Source organism: Cyanistes caeruleus, unplaced genomic scaffold (assembly GCF_971803275.1).
Source record: "Cyanistes caeruleus unplaced genomic scaffold, bCyaCae1.hap1.1 HAP1_SUPER_29, whole genome shotgun sequence".
Taxonomy (NCBI): domain Eukaryota; kingdom Metazoa; phylum Chordata; class Aves; order Passeriformes; family Paridae; genus Cyanistes; species Cyanistes caeruleus.
Genome location: NW_028256297.1, coordinates 350,933 through 364,606, shown reverse-complemented (window position 1 = coordinate 364,606; position 13,674 = coordinate 350,933).

Below are 13,674 nucleotides of genomic sequence, written 5' to 3'. Positions count from 1 at the left end.
TGTTGTTGCAAAGGAAGTTTGGCAAAATATCCATTGTCTTCTCCACTGGTGAAACACTGAGCCAAGTCTGGGCAAGCTGATGATGCAGAGCAAAACCTGCAAATATCTACTGCTGATCCTGATGCTGGGGAATGCAGCTAAAGCCAGCCAAAAGCAATTTCTGGAAAGTCAAGCCTGGTTTACAACTTCTGGAGTTTGGCTGTGCCAACTTCACCAGTCATTTATAAAAAAGCAAAAAACCTCAAACCAAAAGAGACAGAAACACAAACAAACAAACCCAAAGAAACCAACCAAGCAAATCAATAAAAACCCAAATAAAAGCAAAGGCAATGAGAAGTTAGGATTAGTTGTGAGGATATCACAGGATGATATGGCTGCTTCCTACAGGATCACCATCCAAAGCCACCTGGAACAACTTCTCCAAAATATATGCAACAGGAGAAATCTAAAAAGTGATCCATGGCAGCTTTGAGGGCAGCTCTGCATTGTGGTGAAGGATGAGCATGCAGTGGTACAGATCCAGCACTGCCAACCCTCCAGGCTGCTGTTTGCTCTGCTGAAAGACTCTTGCAGGACTGTGGCCCCTCTCCATGCAATAGAAATCATTGCCACAGCTCTCAGCTGAGGCACTGGCATTTCCAGAGCCAGATTCAGGCACAATCCTACTGCCTGCTGAGCATCTGGGAAAGATCCTGAGCATCTTCAGGCCTAGAAGCACAAAACAGCTCAGGCTCTTCCTGAACTGGGTTTTCAGGGCAGCTTTCCATATCTCTGCAAGATTTCTTCATCCCTCAACACGTCTGACTTTATGTCCAATGATGCATTTGGGTTTCTTCCTTCCTCCTGTGTGCCCATGAGTAACCTTCCACGTGGATGGAGGAGATTGTGTACAGGACAGTTGATTGCTGGATTGCCATTTGGCTTCACTGCCACTCAGTTGAACACGGTCCTTATCTAAGAAGGACTTCCAAGAAATGGGTAGGAGTTTTGGCTGTGAGAGGAGCAGAAAGCACATTTTATACAACAAATTGCCAACTGATGCAGTTTCCCTGCCAAAATAGTGATTGCCATTCATCTTCCTGGGAAGAATGTGAAGACCCATTCAGAGATGCCAGGTTCAGCTGGCCTTTGGCTTTGTGTACCTCATTTCACATGAGGTGATTTTTTTATTTCAAGGAGATTTGAGGGATTTTTGTGGGAATTTGAGGAGCTTTTGTGGGATGTTTCTGGAATTTGGTGGGGTTTTGTGAAGATTTAGGGAATTTTCTGGGATTTTTCTGGGATTTTGTGGGGTTTTAACAAAATTCAGTGTATTTTGTGGGATTTTTGTGCAATTTCACCAGATGTTACTGGAATTTTGTGAAATTTTGTTGTAGTAAAGTTGTTAGAATGTTGTTAAGTTAGTTTATGTATTTGACTACATATGACAGCTGGAACGGATGCACCTCTTCAGTCTCCTGTGCTGGGGCAGTTTGAGGGCCTTCCTCCTCCTCCTCCTCTTCAACCCAGGCCAACTTGGGCACTCTCGGGGGTCGCTGCTCCATGGCAGTGACTGGATGTCTGGCTACTTGCAGGAGAGTTGCCTGAGAAAAGCTCGGAGTCAGGGAGTCCTGCAGTCGTGCCTGGAAGGCACCTGCAAGACTGAAGTCCTGGCAAGACTACAGGACAGCAAGTCCTGCAGTCGGCTCTTGAGGGCTCCTTCCACAAGCACAGGAGTCTCCTGGTCAAGGATTTGTTGTCTGCCTCAGGGGCAGTGACTGCAGGGATTGGAGATGCCTGGGACAAGCTCCAAGTCCCCAAGTCCTGTGGAGTGGTCCTGAGTTCAGCTGCAGTAATAAGGGCTCAGAAAAGCTCCAGGTCCAACACAAAGGAGTGCGCTGTGCGGGGGCTCCTCACAGCACCGCTCTGGCGCGTCCTGACCCGTCGCGTGCACTGAGCACCGTGGCGTGGCCCTGTCACCGCCAGCTCCTATGTCAGCACATGTCACAAAGGGCCCTTTGACATCTGCTCCCGTTGCCACCATCCCACGGTGACCGTGCTGCAGCATGTCACAAAGGGCCCTTGCACACCCTGCCCTCCGCCCTGGGGCCGCCCCCATCCCCCCCCCAAGTGGCCCAGCTTGGAAGGAATCCCTTGCCCAAAGTGTCTAAGACAGCCTGACGGGATCTTTAGGAACAGCTTGTTAGAAATGAAATGGTGCCAAATTTATCAATAAGAATTTCACTGAAAAATTTTTAAAATTTACTCATGGAAATGTCTCAGTTTTGGGAGACAGGTGTCTGCTAGGGAGGGCAGGAGCCTCCCCTGGAATGAAAAATGTAGATCCCCTCCCTCCGAATTATGATAATCCTGAAATCAAGGGGCTCTCAGGCAGAGATCTGGGGATAGGAATAACAGTTCTTTACTAATATTTATAACAAGGCAAACAAACAACAATAACTACAGTGTTAGCAAGAAAACAGAACCAGGGACCCCGTGACAGCTTTCTGGGCTGAGACGGGAAAGGATGGAGGAGAGGCTTTTCTTCACAAACCCTCTTGGGTTGGCAGTCAGTCCTGGTGCTCCTGCAGGGCTCTGAGGAACACTCAGCTGGAACAGCAGGGATGAGCTGAGATCCTGGGCCGGTGGCTGAGGTGGATCAGCAGCTCCGCGGCGGTGGCTGGCACTGCCACACGTCCCGGCAGGACAGGGGTTGCGAGGCCACCTACAAAGAGGGAAGAAGGAGAAGAAGAAGCAGCAGCTCCATCTGGGTGATGGATAAATTCCCTTCTCCGCACTGCAATAGCTCTGCGCCCCAAGTGTTCTTCTCCGAAGCTGAAGAAGCCGCCAAACTGTCCCCACCCTCCCCTGGGTCCTGCCCCCTTCCCACCCTGGGCCCAACTGAACTCTTTGTCTTTTTCACAAGCACCCACCAAGTACCCGCAGTTATGTTTTCTCTGAAACTAATGGGTAAAAATTCCACAGGCAAGCCAGAACTAAAAATAAAAAAACACCTAACTCCCAACAATGTTGTCTTGGTAACAGAGCTCAACAAATCTGCCAATTTGAGATTTTCATATATTTGGGAGTAGGAAAGACTAAGGGTAGGCTTTAGTATGTTATGTGTGATGCTCAGTCTGATAGTCTAATTTAATGATAATCAATTATTTAATCTAAAGACTGAATGTGCATCAAAGCACATAAGGATTCACAGTAAATTCTCAGGAGCAAATTCATGAGTTCTTTGAAATATTACACGAGTGATAGGAATAATCTCAGGATAATGAAGTTTTTGCTGGAGCGAAGTCAGAATAGGCTGCAGGTCCTTGCTGAGAACTCTGCTGTTCTGCCCGTGTCAAAGAGAATGAAAGGATGGACACGTTCCCAAGTGGCTGCTCTTGGCTCAGGAACAAGCTCTCTTGAAGGATGACGGGGTAAAATCCCAGTGTTTTGGTTCTAAATAAATAATTACCTATGTGTTTTCCACTGATACATTTATTTCTCAGGGACACTCTTGAAAGATGAAAGCTGGACACGTTGCTTTAGTAGTACATCTAGAGACCTCTCCTCCTTGCAATTTGCTCTCTTTTACCCTTTTTTTTTGCGGGGGGGGGGAAATTTTTGGGATTTGATTCCCAAATCCCTCAAATTGTTTTGGATCTTGTTTTGGATTTTTGATTCCAAAAAATCTCTGGGAAAATTCCCACACCCAAATCCCTCCATTTTTTAATTCCCAAATCAATCACATATTTGGAGTTTTTGGGATTTAATTCCCAAATCAATCAAATATTTGGTGTTTTTGGGATTGGATTCCCAAATCCCTGAAATTTTTGGGGTTTTTGCCATTTGAACCCAAAATATCTCTGGGAAAATTCCAATTCCCAAACCCCCTCCTTGCTCCCATCCCTTCCCTTTCCCCATTCCCGATTCCTGGCCCATCCCAAGGATTTACCAGAATTCCGGCCTCTCCTCCCGGCTCCCGGCACTTCAGATTCTTCCAGCACGGATCTGAAGCTCCCACGGAATTCCAAAGGATCAGCATCACTGGAACCATTCCTGACCCCATCCAGGGTGGAAAAACAGGAAGGAATTGGGGGAGAAATCCCGGGAAAAATCTCCGGTTAACGGTGGGAAATTCCGGGATTCCTTCAGGATCCGCTTTGTTTTCCTGTGCCTCAGTTTCCCTGAGGAAAAATCCCTCCCGTTTTCCGGGATTTGGGATCAATTTCCATGGAAAAATCCCATTTTTCCCAAATCTGGGAATGCTCAGGAAGGAATTTTCCCCATTTTTTCTTTCCTTTTATGGGATCCCTTTCTTGTGCCTCAGTTTTCCCATGGAAAACTGGGAATTTTATAGGGAATTATGGGAAAATTATTCCAGCCCCACCCAGAACTTGGGAGGAGGGATTTTTCCCAAGGGAAACTGAGGCACAGGAAAGGGATCCCTAAAAATAAAAAAAAAAGGGAAAATACCTTCATGAGCATTCCAAGATTTTTTGAAAATTGGGATTTTAATGGGAAAATGATCCTAATCCCAGAAAATGGAAGGGATTTTTCTGGAAGGAAACTGAGGCATGAGGAAATGAAGGGGCTCCCTGGATCCACCTCTTTTCCCCCCAAAAAAATTGGGAAAAAAATTCCCTCTTGAGCATTCTCAGATTTGGGAAAAAAACCTCACCCGTGCCTCAGTTTCCCTCTGGAAAAATCCCTACTGTTTTCTGGGATTGAGGTCGTATTCTCATTAAAATCCCAATTTGGGAACATTCCCTCCTGACCACTCCCAGATTTGGGAAAAATGGGATTTTTCCATGGAAATCCATCCTGATCCTGGAAAACGGGAGGAATTTTCCAGAGGGAAACTGAGGCATGGGTGGGGGTTTTTTTTGGTTTTTTTCCCCAGATCTGGGAATGATTGGGAGGGAATTTTTCCCTTTCATTTTTCCTGTGTCTCAGTTTCCCTCTGGAAAAATTGAGGCTTTGAGGTTCAACAGCATTTCAGTGTGTAATGATATGGAGGGCACCAATTCATCACAATCAGTTCAGCTTGAACTTACTTTCAGTACTACAATAAAAATAAAGCTATGCTTATGTGGAGGTGTTGGTGTCTGACTAAAAGAGAATTTCTCCGGAGAAGTAAAGGTACAGAAATTACTAAACTGATGTATTGAATCATCTAGTAAGTTTGGAATACAACCTTTCATACAACTGTAAAACTAGATTATGATGAGTTTGCTGGGAGACAAACAGCACTCAATATGAATGATCAGTAAGTCACATTTATTGGCAACTCTAAAACTACTTATATATCATCAATTATTAGGCTCAAACATAGTACAAAAACAAGCTCATTATTGGATATTTCATTTAAGGTCAACTCCACCTAGTTCCACATTCTTGTGGTTGCAACCACCTTCCCTTATGGGAAATGAATTTGTCCATGGGGTAGAGCGTGATTTGGGTGAGGCTATCGCATGGGAAAGAAGGGAGACATGGGCTGCATTGGCACGGAATGTCGTCCAAGAGGGAGATCAGAAAACAGCAGACGCTATACTGTGTGATAAACAGGCCAGGAGACCAGCTCCTTTTAAAAAGGCCTTTATTAAGCAGGACAGCTCTGGGGTGGGGGCCCGAGGGGTCGCGCACACCGCCACTGCTCCCACTGGACACCACAGAAGAGGAGGATCTGTGCACCTCTGTCACTAGGGCAGAGCTGGGCCTTCCTTCCGCACGGGAGTCCCCGGGAAGACTCCTCCTTTCGGGCTCGTAGTGTAGGCTGTCATCCCAGTCGAGTATCCTCGAGGTTATGTCGGCCTCTGGAAAGAAGCCAGGGGACTCCTCTGGGTCTTCCTTGTTAGATGGTGCTGGTTCTATTCCTTCCCTTTTGCGTGGCTCATTGTTTCAGGGTTTTTTCCAGTCTGGGTGTGTCCCATAAGTCTCTGGTCTCTCTCGTTTGCATAAAAGTCAGTATGTCATCTTCCTCCTCAGGACGGTACAGCAACTCGGGAAAGGGGTACAGTGTTGCCATGTGGGAGTCTAGGAGCAGTGGGGGCAGTGCCTGGCTGAACACGAACAAGAAACACAGGGTACAGCAACTTGGGAGAGGGGGCAGGGCCTGGCTGAACAAGGAACAAGAAATATGGGGTACAGCAATTTGCGACAGGGGTACAAGGTAAGTAAGGAGTTTACAAACAGCAACTGTAACATATTATTCTTAACAATATCCCCCCTCTTATATTTTGATCGGGCTCTAGCCCGCATCAACCATTAACTTCTGGCTCTTGGGAATATTTATCTCTTAATTCTCGATATTACTCATATATTTCCCTGGCAGTTTTGTGCTCTCGATCCTGACTTTGAGTTTCCATTAACATGATCCTGGCCTGCTTCTTATCTTTTATTTCAAGGATCTGGATGCTTGCTTGTACTGTGGTAGTCACTGTCTTGATTAGGCAGGGGAGTAAACAGGGCAGGAACAAGAAACTTGCAAATGCACAGACAGCAATAAAGACTATTTTTTTTTCCACCACCCTCCCTTGAAGGACCAAAGGTCATTCCACCAGTCTGAGTTCACCAGAGGAGTCCATTCCTGGGTGCCCACATAAGCTATCTTTCGTATTTCTTTTGAGATGTTTTTGATTACCTCACTCTTATCATCTATCTCCAGGCAACATTCAGAGGAATTAAACTTTCCACAAATGCCTCCTTCATCTGCCAATAGGTAGTCCACCGCCAGCCGAATCTGATGGACTACAGCCCTGGTTTGTGCCAATTGTGTGCTGATGTGGTCTAAAGCAAGGGCAGTTCTGTTTGACACCACTTCTAATACTGCCTGGAGACGGATGATTCGATTTAACATATAGACTGGGGTACGATACCCCCAGGATCCATCCTGGGCCCACGTGGCCGGTCCATATGTCTTAATTATTTCTTCAGGGGTCCAGATCTTCCCCTTCCATTTCTGATTGCTTCCTAGGTCCATTACATGCCTTCTCTTTCGACTGCCTTTTTTTAAGTTATCATACAAGGGGACTCCCAAGTATGACCCTGATTTCTTAGGTAGGAGGAAAAAAGCAGGCTTTATTATCCCTATTGTGCAGCTTCCTGCCCAATCCCCTGGGAGGTGGGTATATGCAGTGCTCCCACAAATCCAAAATAAATACTCAGGGGTCTTCCAGAAAGTGTCCTGTGTGTCTGTAGGATGTTCCCAGTATTTTGAGAGTTCTCTTAACCCCCAAAAAGGGTTTATTCCTTTTTCTGCGCACTCATGCAGTTTGTACCCCTCATGATAAATACACCCCCTTTCCTTTCTCCCAGTGGCCCAATACCTGTTTGGTTCTTGAGGGATCCACCTGCTACCTGAGTCTTCCACAGTCACGTATCTTTTGCAGGCCATTTTTCCCACAGGGGTTTTGTATCTTTTTCCTGTCCTTTTAATGCATTCTTCCCCAATCACTCTTGTTTTCAGATCCCATTGTTCTCGTCCCCTGTTCCCTGTCTGGGGTTTCTGCTCAGTTAATTTCCACCTTAGAATGTCTAAAGGTGCCAGGCTGATCTCTTCCCAGGGCCAAATATCTGACATCTGGGTGTTCCCACATACCCAACTGTCGTTCCGATTGGGAACGGCTAGAAAAAACGACACAAACTCTCAAGGGAGTTTCAACACGAGAATTCCTCTAGTTTATTGCTTCAGGCCTGTCTTATAGACAGATACGTGGAAAGTACAGAAAAGAAACTCTTATTGGTTAGCAAAGTGCTACATCACCATCATTGGTCAGTGGCACACAACCCCTCTGACTCTCTCCTGCAAGGAGAACAAGAGGACAGATAAACAACACCTGGCAGTTGTTTTCTGTCTCTGAGGATTTTTTTGAAATCCTCCTTTGAATTCCCAGGCTAGTTTCTCAGGCAGGACTGAGAGACCATGGGCCTGCAGTTTCTGCAGCTCTCTGCAGCCTGCTCTAAAGCTAGCATCCATACCCAACAATTGGTTAAGTTTAACTCTCTGCTGATTCTCTCCATCAGGTCAATGAATAGGTTCTTACCTCATGTTTCATCCAGATCACCTTTCTTTATCTTCAATTGTTTTTCCTTTATTACATCATTCAGTCCTTCTTGTTCAAAGCAGAGCCAGGATTCTCCTACAGGGCATTCTCCAAGCAGACCTTGCCTAAATGAGGCAGTATTTCTAGTAATCCAATATGTCTTTCCTTCCTCCTGACAGGTTTCCATTTTGGTGTGATCAAAACAGGTGGGATTGATGTTTTTGTGGACCCTCATCAGTGATCCTAGATCCTCTCCATCATATAGGGGATACATGCTTCTCCACTGTCCCCCATCCCAAGGCTCACCAGCTGGACCAACATCAGTCCACCTAAGAGTCCGGTATGAGCTAGTTTAGGGAGCTTCATGGCTCACCTTCCCTGTTAGCCTCACCCGGTCTTGCCTCTTAGGTTTTTTGGGGGGATCAGGAGAGATGGGAATCAGGAGAGATGGTATGGTCCTTCTTCTCCCACCTTCTTTAATTTAGTTGCCTTTTTGGAGAATGTTCTGTGGGAGAAGTTAATGGGGGGGGGGGGTTTCATTCAACCAACTTTGCTAACATCAAAATATTTAACAGCAACAACCACAAGAACTTTAAGAACACTCCCACTTAAACCAACTCACTCAGCAGAGTTCTGCAGTCTTTGTTTATATTCTTTCTCTCTCAGTCTATTTCTGGCTGCCTCTTTATCCTGGTTTAGGGCAAATTTGGGAGAAAACTTCCAGGGGGGGGCTCCCCCCGGGAAGCAAACCCACGTGGCTCTTTTCCCCCCCCCCCCCCCCAACCAGTTCGGGAAGAGATTTCTCTGAGAGAAGTGGAAAAAAAACCTGTTCATTTCACAGGCACAGCACTACCCAGCACAAAAATGAATGATATCAAATTACAAAACCTCTCGCCCTTCAGAAGAGATGACAAACTTCAGAGGGTCTCTTTCCTGGGGGTGTTCGCTCTGTTATCAGTCCCTCTGGCGCTGGAAAATGCCGCTGCCCAGGCTGGGCTCCCGGTAGTCCACTGGTGCAAGCTCCCGGTGCTCCCCCAAGTCCCCAGTCCAGAGCAAGTTCAATTTGTTTCAGAAAAAGGTAAAGAAAACGGTCCAGGAAGACCTCTCTGCTCCGGCTAGTTGGAAAGCCAAGGCGATTTGTGTCTTGTTGTCTGTCTGTGCTGTAGTCAAAACTCCCGATGCGGGGGGGAGCAAATACAGTCTGATAACAGACTTGGTGCTTCTTTTCCACTCACTTTTACTCTCAGATGGAATTTTAAGAATACAGAACCTGTGTCTGAGTTAGGTGGACAAATGGGGACACAATTTAACATCATAATCAACCCAGGACCTTCCACCCCTTATCCCCATATCGTCGACTTACTGCCAAAACTAACATTCTAACTCTGCACACATTTACATACATAGAAACTTCCCCTCCGTTCCACCCAAAAAAAAAAAAATACAAGCAGCGTATCCATCATGCCCCTGTCAAGCCTCACAACAAGCTACTGAATCCAGACCCCCCCCACGCTGGAGAGCTGCAGGATTCCCCACTCTCTCATTTTACTCACTCAAAATACCATCTTTCACCTGCTCATACCTTCAACACTTACACATTTCCTTCTGTTTCATGTCTGCGTGGTTTAAGGTACAGACAATGGCAGTAACCTTTTATCCAATGATCAGGTCTCCCTGAGGTACACATCGTGTCGTTCCATCTCTCTGCATTATCCACCATGTACAACCTGGTCCTTGAGCAAAGACAACCCCACGAATGGGTTTTGTCTGTGCCCGAGGTAGAATTGACCCAAACTGTCTTCCCTAGCAGACCTCTGACATGTACTACTGGGACTTTGTCTCCGTCTGCTACATGTAAAGACTCAGACTGGGCAGGACCTGCTCGGTTGGTGGAACCTCTGGTGTTGACTAACCAGGTGGCCTTTGCTAGATGTTGCTCCCAAGTATAGGTTTTCTCTCAGAAAATGATCACACAACCCTTGGGTTCCCCAATGAGTCAGTTCATGTATCTCATTTAATATTTTCCAGGCTAAGGCCTTGTTCAGAGACTTTCGCCCATCTGAGGTTAACTATTCCCCTTGTTCCCCTTGAGACAGTTCTAATTTTTTATTACTTCCCACTCTTTCTTGGTAAATATTGGTTCCTTCTTTCCGTCCTCTTCAGTTACTACCTCATCCAGTTTAAAAACTTTTACTGATTCCTTTGGATCTAAGGCCACTTCTTTAGCTGCTTGGTCAGCAAGTCGGTTCCCTCTGCTTTCTAAGGAGTCTCCCTTCTGATGCCCCTTCATGTGGACCACTGCAATCTCTGTGGGTTTGGTCAAGGACTCTAATACTGATTTAATCAGCCCTTCATGTGCCAGGTTCTTCCCTTTGGAGTTCAGGTAGCCTCTCTCCTCCCAGATCTTACCAAAGGTATGGACTATCCCAAAGGCATACTTTTAATGTGTATAGATGGTTCCTTTTTCTTTCTCTAGCAAGTCCAGACCCCTCTTTAGAGCATGAACCTCACAGCACTGAGCTGACCAACTGGGGGGTAGTCTCCCTTTTTCTAGGACCTTTAGTTTTCCTTCCCCTACCTCTATGACCACTGCATACCCTGAATATCTTTTCCCCTCCACCACCCTGGAGGAACCATCAGTAAATAGTACCTTCCCATAGGGCAGGGGTACATCTCCCACATCCTCCCTCACTTTGGTTTGGAGATTTACCAATTCTAAGCAGTCATGTTCTAATTCAGGCAGAGGCTCCCCTGACAAAAATTGTGCCGGGTTCAGGCCCTTGGAGGTTACTAGCTTCAAATTGCTAGTAACTATTAGGATGACTTCATATTTTAATATCCTGGCATTTGTCAGCCACTGCTGAGCCTTTCGGCTCAAGATTGTTTTTAAATCATGTGGTGTGTGGACTCTGATCTTACCCTGTAGGGTTAGCTTTTGGGCCTCTTCTATTAAAATGGCAGCAGCAGCTATTGATTGCACGCAGGTGGGCCACCCACAAGCTACCGGGTCCAGCAGTTTGGATTGACAGGCTATGGGCTTACGACATCCTCCCCATTCCTGGGTCAGAACCCCATATGCAGTCCCTTCTTCAGAGTTGACAAACAAATCAAATTCTTTTTTTAAGTCAGGCAGGCTTAAAACTGGTGCTGAGGACAGCTTAACCTTCAGCTGATTTAATTGCGCTTCATCTTCAGCTGTCTACCTTATGGGTTCACAATCAACTAGCTTTTCATAAAGAAACTTGATGCTCTGGGTATATTGTTCCATCCATAGTTTGCAATATCTAAAAAGGCTTAAGAGTTTTCTTATGTCCCTCTATGTTTTTGGTGCAGGTATGGCTAGAATACCCTGATACTCTTTCTGGGCTCAGTTCTGGTTTTCAGATGCTGGTACAGTTGGGAGCACATCCAAGGATCTTTAGTACCATACCAAGGCCACTGTCCTTGCATCTCTAGTTTGGGCCAGACCTCTATACAGTAATGGATCATCTTGATCCGGTCTAGGCCCTTGGTGGCCTCTTGTGCATCCCAGCAATTTAACGTTTGCCCTAACAGGGGGAATGGTTCTGGTGGCCTCTTCATTCCCCTTGGGACCTAATCTCTTACTTAAACACTGTCCCATTGCTCCTCCTATCTCCGGGCCTTCACTTAAAAAAACTTACGGTGCTTCTACTCGAACGAAACTGGAACTGACAGACAACACAACCTCTAACTTAAAACTGGCCCTTACTTAAATTAAACTTTATAAAGGTGCTCCTACTCAAACTAAAAATTTTTAATGACAGACAACTGACCTTTCAAACCTCAACAAAAACTCACACTCTAGGAACTCACTCTCTCCTTTCACACTAGGGAATACACTCAATCTTCTCACACAGGAATCCACACCATTTCTTACACTCGGCCGGCCTTCCACTCACACTTTGAATTTTCTGGGGCTTGCAGTCTCCGCTTGCCCCGGGGGTTAGGTCCCAGCGGGGCTTGCAGGTTCCGCTTGCCCCTCCCTACACCCCAATCCCGTTCCCCTCGCGCCTCGCCTCCCTGACCCCCTTGCCAGCGAAGACTATGAGCACTCCTGGGTCGACGTCGAGGGGACCCTAGCACTAGACGCTCCTGGGACCTTCCCCTGTCCCTGTCTCAGTGCCGTCCACAAGATTTGGTCAGCAAGGCTCACCCCGGAACCCCCTGCCCCTCCGCTCCCTGACTATCCCCCTTCTCCAGTGAGAATAGCTTCTGCGCGAGGGCTGACTGTAAGTGAGTGGTGGGAGAATTCCCCCTTGCCTCCTAGCCGCTCCGCCCACCAGGGAATGGCTTCGGCTAAGGGATGCGTGAGTGTATTACTCTAGCTGCCTCGCCCGCCCGCGCAGACTACCTGCCCCTGTGCTCTCCGGCAGCAGGTTGACGACCTCCCTTCTCAGGAACCCCCTGAGCCGAGACTGAGCCGCGACAACTAGAGCCTTTCAGCACGTCCTGTGTCACAGACCCTGGGAAGCGAGGGCCCTTCGCTGACCGCCTGGTGCCGGTAGGGCCTGGGGACCCCCAATTCCAATTCCCCGGTCAGGTCGTCTGAGTACCCAAGCGGGGGGGGTGTGTTCACTCACACCTAACCTAGGCACCCCCACACACCACCCCGGGAGTTACCTAGATTGCCTGCGTGTGACTCTCACTCACCTAGGCCTTCCACACGCCCGGAGCAGCCTAGGCCGTTTAGCCCTTTTCAGTAGAGGGGCCTACCCCTATGTGCACCACTCACTCTCTTAGGTACCCTCTGCGCACTCAGAGGGGGGGCTTTTATCCCCAGGAGACGCCTCACTCGTTTCTCTGGGCCCAAGTGAGCCTCTTTCGCTTCCTGCTGTTCCCGGCCGGCCCCCTCGTGGGAGTCCGGAACCGCGGTACTGGGCAGTCCGCACTTGCCCCGGGGGTCTGAGCTGCCAGCCCCTGTCTCACTCACACATCCACTCACTCGCCTCCTACTCCCGCCACCGGTGGCTTACCCAATCCGGCGCTCTTCTACGATGTCAATCCCAGGCTGTTCTTCTGGGTCCAATATAGCCAGCTGTCCCCTGGAGGCCCAATAAGGTGGGTAGCCGTCCCGTCCCTGGTCCTCCTCAGGGCGTGGCTATCCCGGACGAGCCCCCAAGCTGTGATAAACGGGCCAGGAGACCAGCTCCTTTTAAAAAGGCCTTTATTAAGCAGGACAGCTCTGGGGTGGGGGCCCGAGGGGTTGCGCACACCACCACTGCTCCCACTGGACACCGCAGAAGAGGAAGATCTGTGCAGCTTTGTCACTAGGGCAGAGCTGGGCCTTCTTTCCTCAAGGGAGTCCCCAGGAAGACTCCTTCTTTAGGGCTCGTAGTCTAGGCTGTCATCCCAGTCGAGTCTCCTCGAGGTTATGTCAGCCTCTGGAAAGAAGTCAGGGGACTCCTCTGGGTCTTCCTTGTTCGATGGTGCTGTTGTTATTCCTTCCCTTTTGCGTGGCTCGTTGTTTTGGGGTTTTTTCCAGTCTGGGTGCATCCCATAAGTCTCTGGTCTCTCTTGTTTGCATAAAAGTCAGTATGTCATCTTCCTCCTCAGGACGGTACAGCAACTCGGGAAAGGGGTACAGTGTTGCCATGTGGGAGTCTAGGAGCAGTGGGGGCAGTGCCTGGCTGAA